Source organism: Pseudophryne corroboree, chromosome 8 (assembly GCF_028390025.1).
Source record: "Pseudophryne corroboree isolate aPseCor3 chromosome 8, aPseCor3.hap2, whole genome shotgun sequence".
NCBI lineage: Eukaryota > Metazoa > Chordata > Amphibia > Anura > Myobatrachidae > Pseudophryne > Pseudophryne corroboree.
The window spans coordinates 273,075,073-273,093,146 of record NC_086451.1 but is presented as its reverse complement, the minus strand read 5'-3'; the positions used below and the strand labels follow the sequence as shown (position 1 = coordinate 273,093,146).

Below are 18,074 nucleotides of genomic sequence, written 5' to 3'. Positions count from 1 at the left end.
CCCGAACGTCATCATCCCGCTGTCGGATTCTCGCGAGATTCGGATTCTATATAAGCAGCCGCGCGTCGCCGCCATTCACACGTGCATTGAGATTGATAGGGAGAGGACGTGGCTGGCGTCCTCCCCGTTTATAATTGTAGAAGAGACAGTTGATTGCTTGTTTTATTACTAATTGTGGGGAGGATTGGGGAGCAGCTGTTAGGACTCGGAGTAGAGTGCAGAGTTTTGCTGATAATGACCACCAGTTTTTTTTTATCCGTTCTCTGCCTGAAAAAAACGCTCCATACCATATCTGTGCTCAGTGTGCTGCATGATATATCGGTGCTCAGTGCTCCCAATGCTTAATTGTGGGGACTGGGGAGCAGCTATAGCAGGAGTACAGTGCACAGTTTTGCTGACAGTGACCACCAGTATACGTTTGTCTGCCTGAAAAACACTCCTGTGGTGGCTTTTTTTTATACTAGTTTAGCAGTCTGCTGACAGTGTCCACCAGGTCCATTCTACTGTATATAGCAGTACGGTAGGCCACTGCTGTACCTACCTCTGTGTCGTCACTCGTCGTCCATAAGGGTGCTTTTTGTACTATGCTAGGTACTGACAATCTCTCACTGCTGCAACTTTGATATCCAGCCATTACATGCTTTTTGTACTATGCTAGGTACTGACAATCTCTCACTGCTGCAACTTTGATATCCAGCCATTACATGCTTTTTGTACTATGCTAGGTATTGATAATTTTATCTTTAACTAGTTATTTCTAGGCCAGACTATAGTCTGTTCTCACTGTGTATTAGTGGGGGTATAGTGATTTGTTCACACCTTGAAGCAACCTTTTGTTGTGGGTGGAGTTTTCAGAGGGTGGGGGCTGCTATCAATTAACCCTGTATCCATGTCTGCATGGTTATTTAACTAGTATAGATCAATGCTGCAAGCATCTTAGGCTGCAAGCATTTTAGTTGCTAAGTATGTTAGTGTAAAGTATGATATAATATTTGGAGATATACGGAGATAAACAGGAGAGAAACAGAGAGACAGCAGACTATCTCCCCCACCTCCACAAAAGAACTGCAAACAACAGACTACAGTGAGTTACCTATGCCACTACCAGCAACGACTGCAGCCTGCACAGCCTGGATACTGAACAACCTGTCTGATTAAGTAGCAGCCCTACTGCTCTCACACATTGCTCACACTCTCATTTACACAATCTTCAACCACTGTGTATCCATCTCAGCCTTTCTGTTCCTACCATTATTTCATAAAATTCAGTTTGCACTGTCTTTTGCTTACATTACACCCCACATTCTCCTTGTTCATTCTATATTACACCTACACCATTCTATTCCCCTGAACACTACTGTACCAAATTATGGCTCCTCGATCCTGTCACATACCAATCCACACTGCCAGGTCTCACCCCCCAAATTCAAAATCACCCACAAACACTCAGAACCTAGCCAACCTTATCCCTATCTCCCCTGTCCCCTCCCTTCCTTTCTCCTGTGCACTCTGGAATGCTAGATCAATCTGCAACAAGCTGCCAACTATCCACGACCTCTTCATCTCCCACTCTTTTCACCTTCTCGCCATCACTGAAACCTGGCTCTCCTCCTCTGACACCACCTCCCCTGCTGCCCTCTCCTATGGAGGCCTCTCCTTCACCCACACAGTCAGAACTGATGGTCGCCAGGGTGGAGGCGTGGGCATCCTTCTCTCCCCTAACTGCACCTTTCGTGTCATCCCACCTGAGCCCTCTCTCACCTTCTCCACCTTCGAGGTCCACACTATCCGCCTCTTCTACCCCATTCACCTTCTTGTGGCAGTGATCTACCGCCCCCCTGGCCACTGTTCACCTTTCCTTGACAACTTTGCTGCCTGGCTTCCCCACTTTCTCTCCTCCGACCTCCCCTCTGTCATCCTCGGAGACTTTAACATCCCTATTGACATCACTAATGCCGCTTCCACTAATCTTCTCACCCTTTCCACCTCCTTTGGACTTTCTCAATGGACCTCCACCGCTACTCACAATCTTGGCCACTCCCTCGACCTTGTCTTCACCCACCGATGTGATCTCTCTGATTTCTCAAACTCTCCCTTCCCTCTCTCTGACCACCATCTGCTTTCTTTCACCCTCTCATCCTCCCTCCTCCTCTCCACGCCCAGACCCACCACCACCAGACGCAATCTCGGGTCTCTCAACCCCACTTTCATGTCCTCCCTCGAGACTTTCCTCTCTCCTCTTTCCACTATGACTTGTCCCAACCAGGCAGCCACCTTCTATAACTCTTCCCTAACCGCTGCTCTCGACTCTGTGGCCCCCCTCTCCTCTGTCCCCCTCCGCCGCTCCAAACCCCAACCCTGGCACACCAAACTAACACGTTTCTTACAAAAATGCTCACGCTCTGCTGAACGCTCCTGGAGGAAATCTCACTCTCTGGCGGACTGCCTCCATTTCAAGTTTATTCTCTCCTCCTACAGCTCTGCTCTTTCCCTCGCCAAGCAATCCTTTTTCCAAGCACTCATCTCTTCTCAGTCCTCCTGTCCACGCCGTCTCTTTGAAACTTTCAACACTCTCCTTCGCCCCCCTCCTCCTCCCCTCCCATCCTCCCTCACTGCCACTGACTTTGCCTCCTTCTTCATCTCCAAAATTGAGGATATCCGACACGACATCTCCCGCCGTCACCCCTCTGCTACCCCCCTGCCCCCTTTATCCCTCCCCTCCATCTATCCCACCCTGTCCTCCTTCCATCCGACTTCAGAAAAGGAAGTCCACTCCCTCATCTTATCCTCCCCCCCCACCACCTGCCCCCTGGACCCCCTTCCCTCCCGTCTTCTCCGCTCCCTCTCCCCCACTGCCTGCTCCCACCTTGCTCACCTCTTTAACCTGTCCCTCTCCACCGGCATCTTCCCCTCACCATTCAAACATGCTCTGGTCTCGCCTATTCTCAAAAAACCCAACCTCGACCCCTCATCACCCACTAACTACCACCCCATCTCTCTTCTCCCTTTCGCCTCCAAATTACTTGAACGACTAGTCTACAGCCGTCTCACAAGCTACCTCTCTGACAACTCCATCCTCGATCCACTACAATCTGGCTTTCGCCCACTCCACTCAACTGAGACTGCCCTGGTGAAAGTCACCAATGACCTGCTTTCGGCCAAATCCAGGGGCCACTTCTCTCTGCTCATCCTTCTGGACCTCTCTGCTGCCTTTGACACCGTAGATCATCCTCTCCTCCTCGGAACACTCCAAAACGCTGGCCTCTCTAGCACTGTCCTTGACTGGTTTTCTTCTTACCTCACTAACCGCTCCTTCTCTGTGTCTGCCACAAGTACCACCTCACACCCTTCCATCCTTCCTGTTGGTGTCCCTCAGGGTTCTGTCCTTGGACCCCTTCTGTTCTCCCTGTATACCTCTTCCCTGGGTGTGCTCATTAACTCATTTGGCCTTCAATACCACCTCTATGCTGATGACACACAACTCTACCTCTCATCTCCTGATCTGTCCCCCTCTGTCCTCTCTCAGGTTTCCAGCTGCCTCTCTGCAATCTCCTCCTGGATGTTTGAACGCTCTCTAAAGCTCAACATGGACAAAACGGAACTCATCATCTTCCCCCCATCCAGAGCAACACCCCCGACCAATATCTCCATCATTGTTGACAACACCACCATCTCCCCCCCGTTCCCCAACTCCGCTGCCTGGGCGTCACTCTTGACTCCTCCCTCTCCTTTGCACCCCACATCCAAGCTCTGGCACAATCCTGTCGTTTCCAGCTACGCAACATTGCTCGTATCAGGCCATATCTCTCCCAGAGTGCAACTAAACTCATCATCCACTCACTGGTCATCTCACGACTTGACTACTGCAATGTTCTCCTCACTGGCCTCGCTTGCTCCCATCTTGCTCCCCTCCAATCTGTCCTGAACTCCGCAGCTAGGCTTATCTTCCTCTCCCGCCGCACCACATCTGCCACTCCCCTTCAACAAAATCTACACTGGCTCCCATTCCCCTACAGAATCCTCTTCAAACTCCTCACCCTCACATACAAGGCCATCTCTAATTCCACTGCTCCCTACATCTCCAACCTCCTTTCCCTTCATACTCCCTCCCGCCCCCTACGGTCGACTAATGACCGTCGCCTCTCCACCGCCCTGGTCACTGCTTCTCATGCACGAGTTCAGGATTTTGCCCGTGCTGCACCCCTTCAGTGGAACGCACTCCCCCGCTCCATTAGACTCTCCCCAACCTTGCAAAGCTTCAAACGGGCACTAAAAACCCACCTATTCATCAAAGCATACCCTCCCGATGCATAACCCAGTGCTTAAGCCGCGCCTCCACCCCTCTGCCTCATGCCGTGAACATCTCAGCTTTGCTTGCATACTGCCATCAGGCTACCTCCCACTTGCCTGCACCTCTTGTCATCTGTCTGTCGCCCCTCCCCAATAGATTGTTAGCTCTTCAGAGCAGGGCCCTCTTTCCTCTTGTTATCTAAGCCCTCGTCTCAACACATTTCACTCACAGCTCTCCCCTACTCAACGACCATCTTTATCCTGCTAGTAAAGGCTCATCTCCATCTATGGCCACCAGCCTCTAGTAGTACGATGATCACTCCCTCAATACTTACATCTTAGCTGTATTATGTCTTGAGAATGTGTGGTGCTCTGTTACCTGTACTCTATTTATGTTATTTATTTACTGTAATGCAATGTTTTGTCCCCTGTACTGTCCTTTGTACGGCGATGCGAAACACATGTGGCGCCTTATAAATAAAATGTAATAATAATAATAATAATAATAAGTATACTATCCATCCATCTACATTGTATACCTGTGGTGGCTTTTTTTCTTTATACTAGTAGTACTAGTTTAGCAGTCTGCTGACAGTGTCCACCAGGTCCATTAAACTGTATATAGCAGTACGGTAGGCCACTGCTGTACCTACCTCTGTGTCATCACTCGTCGTCCATAAGTATACAATCCATCCATCTACATTGTATACCTGTGGTGGCTTTTTTTCTTTATACTAGTAGTATTAGTTTAGCAGTCTGCTGACAGTGTCCACCAGGTCCATTATACTGTATATAGCAGTACGGTAGGCCACTGCTGTACCTACCTCTGTGTCATCACTCGTCGTCCATAAGTATACTATCCATCCATCTACATTGTATACCTGTGGTGGCTTTTTTTTTTATACTAGTAGTACTAGTTTAGCATTCTGCTGACAGTGTCCACCAGGTCCATTATACTGTATATAGCAGTACGGTAGGCCACTGCTGTACCTACCTCTGTGTCGTCACTCGTCGTCCATAAGTATACTATCCATCCATCTACATTGTATACCTGTGGTGGCTTTTTTTTATACTAGTAGTACTAGTTTAGCAGTCTGCTGACAGTGTCCACCAGGTCCATTATACTGTATATAGCAGTACGGTAGGCCACTGCTGTACCTACCTCTGTGTCGTCACTCGTCGTCCATAAGTATACTATCCATCCATCTACATTGTATACCTGTGGTGGCTTTTTTTCTTTATACTAGTAGTACTAGTTTAGCAGTCTGCTGACAGTGTCCACCAGGTCCATTATACTGTATATAGCAGTACGGTAGGCCACTGCTGTACCTACCTCTGTGTCGTCACTCGTCGTCCATAAGTATACTATCCATCCATCTACATTGTATACCTGTGGTGGCTTTTTTTCTTTATACTAGTAGTACTAGTTTAGCAGTCTGCTGACAGTGTCCACCAGGTCCATTATACTGTATATAGCAGTACGGTAGGCCACTGCTGTACCTACCTCTGTGTCGTCACTCGTCGTCCATAAGTATACTATCCATCCATCTACATTGTATACCTGTGGTGGCTTTTTTTTATACTAGTAGTACTAGTTTAGCAGTCTGCTGACAGTGTCCACCAGGTCCATTATACTGTATATAGCAGTACGGTAGGCCACTGCTGTACCTACCTCTGTGTCGTCACTCGTCGTCCATAAGTATACTACCATTCATCTACATTGTATACCTGTGGTGGCTTTTTTTTATACTAGAAGTACTAGTTTAGCAGTCTGCTGACAGTGTCCACCAGGTCCATTATACTGTATATAGCAGTACGGTAGGCCACTGCTGTACCTAACTCTTTGTCGTCACTCGTCGTCCATAAGTATACTACCATCCATCTACATTGTATACCTGTGGTGGCTTTTTTTTTATACTAGTAGTACTAGTTTAGCAGTCTGCTGACAGGGTCCACCAGGTCCATTATACTGTATATAGCAGTACGGTAGGCCACTGCTGTACCTACCTCTGTGTCGTCACTCGTCGTCCATAAGTATACTACCATCCATCTACATTGTATACCTGTGGTGTCTTTTTTTTTATACTAGTAGTACTAGTTTAGCAGTCTGCTGACAGTGTCCACCAGGTCCATTATACTGTATATAGCAGTACGGTAGGCCACTGCTGTACCTACCTCTGTGTCGTCAGTCACTCGTCCATAAGTATACTATCCATCCATCTACATTGTATACCTGTGGTGGCTTTTTTTTTATACTAGTAGTACTAGTTTAGCAGTCTGCTGACAGTGTCAACCAGGTCCATTATACAATATATAGCAGTATGGTAGGCCACTGCTGTACCTACCTCTGTGTCGTCACTCGTCATCCATAAGTATACTATCCATCCATCTACATTGTATACCTGTGGTGGCTTTTTTTCTTTATACTAGTTTAGCAGTTTGCTGACAGTGTCCACCAGGTCCATTTATTATACTGTATATAGCAGTATGTCAGTCACTCATCCATTAATAATAATAAGTATACTATCCATCCATCTACATTGTATACCTGTGGTGCCTTTTAGTTGAGCGCATTAAAATAGGGAGAACAAAAATGTGGAGGTTAAAAAAATAGGGAAAGATCAAGATCCACTTCCACCTCGTGCTGAAGCTGCTGCCACTAGTCATGGCCGAGACGATGAAATGCCATCAACGTCGTCTGCCAAGGCCGATGCCCAATGTCATAGTACAGAGCATGTAAATTCCAAAACACAAGAGATCAGTAAAATGACCCAAAAAGCAAAATTAAAAGCATCTGAGGAGAAGCGTAAACTTGCCAATATGCCATTTACGACACGGAGTGGCAAGGAACGGCTGAGGCCCTGGCCTATGTTCATGGCTAGTGGTTCAGCTTCACATGAGGATGGAAGCACTCATCCTCTCGCTAGAAAAAAGAAAAGACTTAAGCTGGCAAAAGCACAGCAAAGAACTGTGCGTTCTTCGAAATCACAAATCCCCAAGGAGAGTCCAATTGTGTCGGTTGCGATGCCTGACCTTCCCAACACTGGACGGGTAGAGCTTGCGCCTTCCACCATTTGCACGCCCCCTGCAAGTGCTGGAAGGAGCACCCGCAGTCCAGTTCCTGATAGTCAAATTGAAGATGTCAGTGTTGAAGTACACCAGGATGAGGATATGGGTGTTGCTGGCGCTGGGGAGGAAATTGACAAGGAGGATTCTGATGGTGAGGTGGTTTGTTTAAGTCAGGCACCCGGGGAGACGCCTGTTGTCCGTGGGTGGAATATGGCCATTGACATGCCTGGTCAAAATACAAAAAAAATCAGCTCTTCGGTGTGGAATTATTTCAACACAAATGCGGACAACAGGTGTCAAGCCGTGTGTTGCCTTTGTCAAGCTGTAATAAGTAGGGGTAAGGACGTTAACCACCTCGGAACATTCTCCCTTATACGTCACCTTCAGCGCATTCATCATAAGTCAGTGACAAGTTCAAAAACTTTGGGCGACAGCGGAAGCAGTCCACTGACCAGTAAATCCCTTCCTCTTGTAACCAAGCTCCTGCAAACCACACCACCAACTCCCTCAGTGTCAATTTCCTCCTTACCCAGGAAAGCCAATAGTCCTGCAGGCCATGTCACTGGCAAGTCTGACGAGTCCTCTCCTGCCTGGGATTCCTCCGATGCATCCTTGAGTGTAACGCCTACTGCTGCTGATGCTGCTGTTGTTGCTGCTGGGAGTCGATCGGCATCCCAGAGGGGAAGTCGGAAGACCACTTGTACTACTTCCAGTAAGCAATTGACTGTCCAACAGTCCTTTGCGAGGAAGATGAAATATCACAGCAGTCATCCTGCTGCAAAGCGGATTACTGAGGCCTTGGCAGCCTGGGCGGTGAGAAACGTGGTTTGGTATCCATCATTAATTCAGAGCCAACTATAGACTTGATTGAGGTACTGTGTCCCCGGTACCAAATACCATCTAGGTTCCATTTCTCTAGGCAGGCAATACCGAAAATGTACACATACCTCAGAAAAAGACTCACCAGTGTCCTAAAAAATGCAGTTGTACCCAATGTCCACTTAACCACGGACATGTGGACAAGTGGAGCAGGGCAGACTCAGGACTATATGACTGTGACAGCCCACTGGGTAGATGTATTGCCTCCCGCTGCAAGAACAGCAGCGGTGGCACCAGTAGCAGCATCTCGCAAACGCCAAATCGTTCCTAGGCAGGCTACGCTTTGTATCACCGCTTTCCAGAATACGCACACAGCTGAAAACCTCTTACGGCAACTGAGGAAGATCATCGCAGAATGGCTTACCCCAATTGGACTCTCCTGGGGATTTGTGACATCGGACAACGCCAGCAATATTGTGCGTGCATTACATCTGGGCAAATTCCTGCACGTCCCATGTTTTGCACATACCTTGAATTTGGTGGTGCAGAATTATTTAAAAAACGACAGGGGCGTGCAAGAGATGCTGTCGGTGGCCCGAAGAATTGCGGTCCACTTTTGGCATTCAGGCACCGCGTACAGAAGACTGGAGCACCACCAAAAATACCTGAACCTGCCCTGCCATCATCTGAAGCAGGAGGTGGTAACGAGGTGGAATTCAACCCTCTATATGCTTCAGAGGATGGAGGAGCAGCAAAAGGCCATTCAAGCCTATACATCTGGCCACGATATAGGCAAAGGAGGTGGAATGCACCTGTCTCAAGCGCAGTGGAGAATGATTTCAACGTTGTGCAAGGTTCTGCAACCCTTTGAACTTGCCACACGTGAAGTCAGTTCAGACACTGCCAGCCTGAGTCAGGTCATTCCCCTCATCAGGCTTTTGCAGAAGAAGCTGGAGACATTGAAGGAGGAGCTAAAACAGAGCGATTCCGCTAGGCATGTGGGACTTGTGGAGGGAGCCCTTCATTCGCTTAACCAGGATTCACGGGTGGTCAATCTGTTGAAATCAGAGCACTACATTTTGGCCACCGTGCTCGATCCTAGATTTAAAACCTACGTTGTATCTCTCTTTCCGGCAGACACAAGTCTGCAGGGGTTCAAAGACCTGCTGGTGAGAAAATTGTCAAGTCAAGCGGAACGTGACCCGTCAACAGCTCCTCCTTCACATTCTCCCGCAACTGGGGGTGCGAGGAAAAGGCTAAGAATTCCGAGCCCACCCGCTGGCGGTGATGCAGGGCAGTCTGGAGCGAGTGCTGACATCTGGTCCGGACTGAAGGACCTGCCAACGATTACTGACATGTCGTCTACTGTGACTGCATATGATTCTGTCACCATTGAAAGAATGGTGGAGGATTATATGAGTGACCGCATCCAAGTAGGCACGTCAGACAGTCCGTACGTATACTGGCAGGAAAAAGAGGCAATTTGGAGGCCCTTGCAGAAACTGGCTTTATTCTACCTAAGTTTCCCTCCCTCCAGTGTGTACTCCGAAAGAGTGTTTAGTGCAGCCGCTCACCTTGTCAGCAATCGGTGTACGAGGTTACTTCCAGAAAATGTGGAGAAGATGATGTTCATTAAAATGAATTATAATCAATTCCTCCGTGGAGACATTCACCAGCAGCAATTGCCTCCAGAAAGTACACGGGGACCTGAGATGGTGGATTCCAGTGGGGACGAATTAATAATCTGTGAGGAGGGGGATGTACACAGTGAAAGGGGTGATGAATCGGACGATGAGGAGGAGGTGGACATCTTGCCTCTGTAGAGCCAGTTTGTGCAAGGAGAGATTGATTGCTTCTTTTTTGGTGGGGGCCCAAACCAACCAGTCATTTCAGTCACAGTCGTGTGGCAGACCCTGTCACTGAAATTATGGGTTCGTTAAAGTGTGCATGTCCTGTTTATACAACATAAGGGTGGGTGGGAGGGCCCAAGGACAATTCCATCTTGCACCTCTTTTTTCTTTCATTTTTCTTTGCATCACGTGCTGTTTGGGGAGTATTTTTTTGAAGGGCCATCCTGCGTGACACTGCAGTGCCACTCCTAGATGGGCCAGGTGTTTGTGTCGGCCACTTGGGTCGCTTAGCTTAGTCACACAGCTACCTCATTGCGCCTCTTTTTTTCTTTGCATCATGTGCTGTTTGGGGAGTATTTTTTTGAAGGGCCATCCTGCGTGACACTGCAGTGCCACTCCTAGATGGGCCAGGTGTTTGTGTCGGCCACTTGTGTCGCTTAGCTTAGTCACACAGCGACCTTGGTGCGCCTCTTTTTTTCTTTGCATCATGTGCTGTTTGGGGAGTATTTTTTTGAAGTGCCATCCTGTCTGACACTGCAGTGCCACTCCTAGATGGGCCAGGTGTTTGTGTCGGCCACTTGGGTCGCTTAGCTTAGTCACACAGCTACCTCATTGCGCCTCTTTTTTTCTTTGCATCATGTGCTGTTTGGGGACAATTTTTTTGAAGGGCCATCCTGTCTGACACTGCAGTGGCACTCCTAGATGGGCCAGGTGTTTGTGTCGGCCACTTGGGTCGCTTAGCTTAGCCATCCAGCGACCTCGGTGCAAATTTTAGGACTAAAAATAATATTGTGAGATGTGAGGTGTTCAGAATAGACTGAAAATGAGTGGAAATTATGGTTATTGAGGTTAATAATACTATGGGATCAAAATGACCCCAAATTCTATGATTGAAGCTGTTTTTTAGGGTTTTTTGAAAAAAACACCCGAATCCAAAACACACCCGAATCCGACAAAAAAATTTCGGTGAGGTTTTGCCAAAACGCGTCCGAACCCAAAACACGGCCGCGGAACCGAACCCAAAACCAAAACACAAAACCCAAAAAATTTCCGGTGCACATCACTAATATATATATATATATATATATATATATATATATATATATATATATATAGTGTAGAGGAGAAAAGTGGCACTCGAACAGACTTCTTACTTCACATAAACAGAATGGGCGCCGCACGCCACAATGGGTTAACGTTTCAGTTTTATTTTACAAAACTTTCGTCAGAACAAGGAATAATACAAAACAGCTTACCTTTATACTTTAAAACACCCGTGAAGACACCCACATGGAGACAGGAACCGCTGGACGCAGGGCCGGTGACGTCACGCTCCTGCGACGTGCGCTCATCTGCGCCTGTGCCGGACCCTTCGTTTCCTAGCAACATGTAAAACAATCGTGAAAAAACCATCACCATAACAACTGACTGTCAGGCCGCACTGTTAGATAAGCTGAAGGCTGCATAAGCCTGAGGCCATATAAGCGATCAACTTTTTGTGATTGGTTGTTGAAATGACTAAGCAGTTGCTAGGCAGATCAGTTTTCCCAGTTGGTTTTTTCCTATTGGATTAGAGGGTTGTGCATCAAGATGAAGAGGAGGGTGTTAGGTTAGTATATAGGTGGTGGCCATTTTGCCAGACTTCCTCTTGCCATTCAGTTTATGCCCGCCCGCCCTCCCAGAATGTGGCTACGTTTTTTGTTCTTGCGTGGGCTATTGAAAGCCAGATTGGCGGGAAATCGCTGCCAACCAGCTGTCACACAGGCATAAGTGGTCATTGTGGGGCTCCCTCTTTAGAAGGACGGCAGGTGTGTCCTTTTCTTGCGGTTGGACATTTAGACGTTCCCCTGCGGGAACCGAACGTTTGCCAGAGAAAGAGGGGTAAGGCCAGCACAATGCGGGTTATGCGGGAAGGAGGCGGGGTATGTGTACTCCCCTCCTTGGTTTGGTGGTTTTTCATCTAGGTGACTGGTGCTGGTGTTTGGCAGCGGTTTTCTGTTTTGCCATCCTCCAAACTAAAGTTAAATATATATTCAAATCAATTCTAATTCGGCCTCAATTATTAGTTTAAAGAGTTGGTCAGCTATTAATAAACATCGTCTGACCTTTAACTCCAGCTACTGTGTCCGTGTCTTTATTTCAGTGTGATGTGTGGTTTTATTTAGTGATAAGCTAGCTTAAAGAAAAGGTTTATGTAATCACAATAAAGTTATGAGCGGCTTATACACTCTATGATGCCACACAGCCAACTAATGGGCTGAAACTTGTAATAGGCTTACTACAAGGCCCGCAGCTATGCACAGCTATAGCAAACAAGTATATATAATAAAAACGGGAACAGGATGATTAGACAAAACAATTAAGATTCAATTGCTCGTTCAGTCCTCTGGGAGCCACAGTGTCCAATGAATGGATCCATCGCGCCTCCAGTTGCAGTAGCCTCCTGCCTCTATCGCCACCTCTAACATTCGGGGGGACATGATCTATGAGTTTATAGCGCAATGTGGCTAAAGTGTGCCTATGCAATTTAAAGTGACGAGCCACCGGCTGTTCGGAATCCGAGCCCTCCAATGCATGCCTAATCGACATTCTATGTGTCGCCATTCTTTCACGAAGAGTGCACGTAGTTTTGCCAATATATAGCAGCCCACACGGGCAACGTATGAAGTATATGACAAACTTGCTGGTACAAGTCAATACATGCTTAATGTCTATTTTCTTCCCAGTGTGCGGATGACTAAAAGAATTCCCGGGTTCCAAATAGCTACAGGTTGTGCAGCCCGTACACTTATAACAGCCTGGCTTGCGTGAAAGAAAATTCAGTTTGGGGGGCTGTTGAAGGTGAGAAATATCATTAACCACTAGTAGATCTTTGAGATTCTTACTTCTGGAGAAACATGGCATAATCTGATGATCCCTGAATCCCTTCAATTCAGGATCCAGAGTCACAATCGGCCATAGGTCTTTGGCTGTTTTGACCATGAATTTGCTGTCATGTTGGTATTGTTGGACAAATGGCAATTTTTTCTTGTCCGGCGTACCTTTGGATTTGGGTTCCATCAACTGTGGCCTAGGTACCGCCAAGGCTTTGGTCTTTGCTCGGACCAGGTCTTCATATCTATAACCTTTTGCTAGAAACATATGCAACATTTCATTAATTGCTGTTTCCGCTTTATCATATGTATCAGCAATTCTCCGTGCCCTCAAAAACTGGGAGTATGGGATGCCCCCAATATAGGCCGGAGGATGCTGGCTGGAGGCATGTAAATATGTATTCCGGTCCGTGGGCTTCTTGTAGAGGTCAGTAGACAAACAATTATCTACCAAGGATATTTTGACGTCCAGATAATTGACAGTCGAGTCACTGATAACATAGGTGAATTTAATGTTATTATCTCTAGTGTTGATCTGTCATATAGCATCTTCCAGATCTTCCTTACCTCCTTGCCATATCAGGAACACGTCATCTATAAATCTTGTAATCCACACTATCCCCTGTGCAAAAACTGGAAAATCAAATAACAAGTCACTCTCTTTGGAAAACATGAAGGCGTTCGCGAACGCCGGGGCTACACATGACCCCATCGCGCAACCCTTTTGCTGTAAGAACCATTGGCCGTCAAAGAGAAAATAATTGCGCTTAAGGGTAAGTCCCAGTAACTGGATTAAAAAAATCAATATCAGGACTGCTGTATTCTGTATCGCTGAGGAGTAAATTTCTTGTGGCCGTCATGCCTTCTTCATGAGGAATATTGGTATATAGGGATACCACGTCCATCGTGCATAATAAACACCCCGGAGGAAGGGGCGAAAACTGCTGTAATTTTTTAAGGAATGAAGTGGTGTCTTTAAGATACATAGATTGTCTTTGCACCACTGGCTGTAAATACACGTCTATATATTGGGAGACTTTGTAATATAAAGAATCCCTTGCAGCGATAATCGGCCTGCCAGGTGGATTCATCAAATTATTATGGATTTTGGGTATGGTATAGAGGACAGAGGCAATGGGATACTTCTGCCTCAAATTTTTAAACATAGAATCTGAAATAATACCATCCTCCAGCGCCTTAGTCAGTATATCATCAAGCTCTAATTTATACTGTACCGTTGGGTCAAGTTCCAGTTTTTTGTAAACATCAGGGTCGTTCAATTGAGAATAGATCTCCTTTTTATAATCGGAGAGATTGAGTACAACAATACCGCCACCCTTGTCGGCGGTCCGTATCACTATATCAGTGTATGACCGCAGATTGGCTAATGCCAAACGTTCCTGTTTATTTATGTTACTATGTAGGGCTTTAGCACTCTTGCCATGTCTGATCACTTTCTGATCCAGGGTTCGTGTATAACATTTCAGAGAGAGGTTATTAGAAAAAGGGTCGAATTTAGACCTGACCTTAAGTTGAGGAGGAACATAAGGTCCAGGGGTTATTTGTTGCGTAGGTTGCTTGTCAAAATATTCCTTAATTCTGAGCTGTCTGGCAAACCTGTAGGAGTCGACCTGCCATTGAAGGACATCAAATTTCCCGGATGGTATAAATGTTAAGCCTTTACTAAGGAGGGAAAGTTCATGTTGAGTCAGGATCCGGTCAGATAGATTGAATACAGTGGTTACTTCCTCGCTTTTGGACCTCTTTTTGAGGTCTCTTTTCCACTGCCCCCCCTCCGCGTGCGGTTTTTGGGGGTATTCCGCGCTGAGCGCGGGTGCGAACCCCTAAAGGGGGTTTACTGGAACCAGACGTACCTGCCTCCTCTGATCCACTATAGGAAGTGTATTCGCCACTAGAGGTATCCCGGTCAGTGTTTCTGAAATTCCTCCTCCTATCCCTAAACCTCTGGCGGTTCAGAGCACCAGGATTTTGGACCCAAGAGTATACCTTGCTTTCCATATAGTCACGTTGGACTGTGGCAAGCTTCTCTTTCTTGAATTTGACCAAATTGGTTTTATAAGTGTCCATCTGCTCAGTTAATTTCTCCAGCCATTTAGTCTCCTGATCGGCCGTCAGGGTCTCCATATGTAGATCTTCAAACTTAGTGATACTGGATTTTATCAATTTTAATTCTCGCGCCGACTCCTCTATTACCAAAAGAATGAGATCAAAACTGCACTTATTGAGTACGGCCACCCATCTCCTACAAAAATCTTGGTTATATCTCCCAATAGTAGGGGTATTCCTGATCCGGAATCCCCTGGGGATTTGTTTGTTGCGATGGTAATCGGAGAGGGTAACCCCGTGCATTAGAAAGTCCATTTCTTTTTTCTTATATTTAAGGAGCTCAAAATATAGCTGTTCATTGGAGTCAGAGCCTTTAGCAGTGGAGAAATCATCTGTAAAATAGATATCTTGTGCCTCCGCATCCGAAAAACTCAGAGTTTCCCCTAAGGGTAAGGCTATACTGCGGTAGCCACTGGCCTCATAAGACATGGTGTGCGTGCCTTGTCCGTTAATCAGTTCACCACAGTGTAGTAGCACAAACCGTGCTGGTGCAAACAATCACCCACCCGTGTGGTTCTTCCGGAGAAAGTAAATGATGGACAGGTGCCTTGTAAGAAACAGGAGGGCTGTGGGGTGCTATCCTCACTTGTTCCTCCTGAACTATGTACGTAGCAAGGGTACCGGCACTCCGTCTCCAGGCTGTATAGGTGCCACGGTGCCTCCAATGCAGTGCTGGGCAGCAAGGCAATATAGTGTAGAGGAGAAAAGTGGCACTCGAACGGACTTCTTACTTCACATAAACAGAATGGGCGCCGCACGCCACAATGGGTTAACGTTTCAGTTTTATTTTACAAAACTTTCGTCAGAACAAGGAATAATACAAAACAGCTTACCTTTATACTTTAAAACACCCGTGAAGACACCCACATGGAGACAGGAACCGCTGGACGCAGGGCCGGTGACGTCACGCTCCCGCGACGTGCGCTCATCTGCGCCTGTGCCGGACCCTTTTTTCCTAGCAACATGTAAAACAATCGTGAAAAAACCATCACCATAACAACTGACTGTCAGGCCGCACTGTTATACACTCTATGATGCCACACAGCCAACTAATGGGCTGAAACTTGTAATAGGCTTACTACAAGGCCCGCAGCTATGCACAGCTATAGCAAACAAGTATATATAATAAAAACGGGAACAGGATGATTAGACAAAACAATTAAGATTCAATTGCTCGTTCAGTCCTCTGGGAGCCACAGTGTCCAATGAATGGATCCATCGCGCCTCCAGTTGCAGTAGCCTCCTGCCTCTATCGCCACCTCTAACATTCGGGGGGACATGATCTATGAGTTTATAGCGCAATGTGGCTAAAGTGTGCCTATGCAATTTAAAGTGACGAGCCACCGGCTGTTCGGAATCCGAGCCCTCCAATGCATGCCTAATCGACATTCTATGTGTCGCCATTCTTTCACGAAGAGTGCACGTAGTTTTGCCAATATATAGCAGCCCACACGGGCAACGTATGAAGTATATGACAAACTTGCTGGTACAAGTCAATACATGCTTAATGTCTATTTTCTTCCCAGTGAGCGGATGACTAAAAGAATTCCCGGGTTCCAAATAGCTACAGGTTGTGCAGCCCGTACACTTATAGCAGCCTGGCTTGCGTGAAAGAAAATTCAGTTTGGGGGGCTGTTGAAGGTGAGAAATATCATTAACCACTAGTAGATCTTTGAGATTCTTACTTCTGGAGAAACATGGCATAATCTGATGATCCCTGAATCCCTTCAATTCAGGATCCAGAGTCACAATCGGCCATAGGTCTTTGGCTGTTTTGACCATGAATTTGCTGTCATGTTGGTATTGTTGGACAAATGGCAAATTTTTCTTGTCCGGCGTACTTTTGGATTTGGGTTCCATCAACTGTGGCCTAGGTACCGCCAAGGCTTTGGACTTTGCTCGGACCAGGTCTTCATATCTATAACCTTTTGCTAGAAACATATGCAACATTTCATTAATTGCTGTTTCTGCTTTATCATATGTATCAGCAATTCTCCGTGCCCTCAAAAACTGGGAGTATGGGATGCCCCCAATACAGGCCGGAGGATGCTGGCTGGAGGCATGTAAATATGTATTCCGGTCCGTGGGCTTCTTGTAGAGGTCAGTAGACAAACAATTATCTACCAAGGATATTTTGACGTCCAGATAATTGACAGTCGAGTCATTGATAACATAGGTGAATTTAATGTTATTATCTCTAGTGTTGATCTGTCGTATAGCGTCCGAGCAAAGTCCAAAGCCTTGGCGGTACCTAGGCCACAGTTGATGGAACCCAAATCCAAAGGTACGCCGGACAAGAAAAAATTGCCATTTGTCCAACAATACCAACATGACAGCAAATTCATGGTCAAAACAGCCAAAGACCTATGGCCGATTGTGACTCTGGATCCTGAATTGAAGGGATTCAGGGATCATCAGATTATGCCATGTTTCTCCAGAAGTAAGAATCTCAAAGATCTACTAGTGGTTAATGATATTTCTCACCTTCAACAGCCCCCCAAACTGAATTTTCTTTCACGCAAGCCAGGCTGCTATAAGTGTACGGGCTGCACAACCTGTAGCTATTTGGAACCCGGGAATTCTTTTAGTCATCCGCACACTGGGAAGAAAATAGACATTAAGCATGTATTGACTTGTACCAGCAAGTTTGTCATATACTTCATACGTTGCCCGTGTGGGCTGCTATATATTGGCAAAACTACGTGCACTCTTCGTGAAAGAATGGCGACACATAGAATGTCGATTAGGCATGCATTGGAGGGCTCGGATTCCGAACAGCCGGTGGCTCGTCACTTTAAATTGCATAGGCACACTTTAGCCACATTGCGCTATAAACTCATAGATCATGTCCCCCCGAATGTTAGAGGTGGCGATAGAGGCAGGAGGCTACTGCAACTGGAGGCGCGATGGATCCATTCATTGGACACTGTGGCTCCCAGAGGACTGAACGAGCAATTGAATCTTAATTGTTTTGTCTAATCATCCTGTTCCCGTTTTTATTATATATACTTGTTTGCTATAGCTGTGCATAGCTTCGGGCCTTGTA

At 46.7% G+C, this 18,074-nt stretch overlaps 1 long non-coding RNA gene across 1 annotated transcript in view; it reads left to right on the top strand.

The window, feature by feature from the left end:
• LOC134947715 (uncharacterized) overlaps nt 1-18,074 on the top strand; it is a 134,945-nt gene that overhangs the window by 97,233 nt on the left and 19,638 nt on the right. The gene's annotated exons all lie outside the window — the stretch shown is intronic.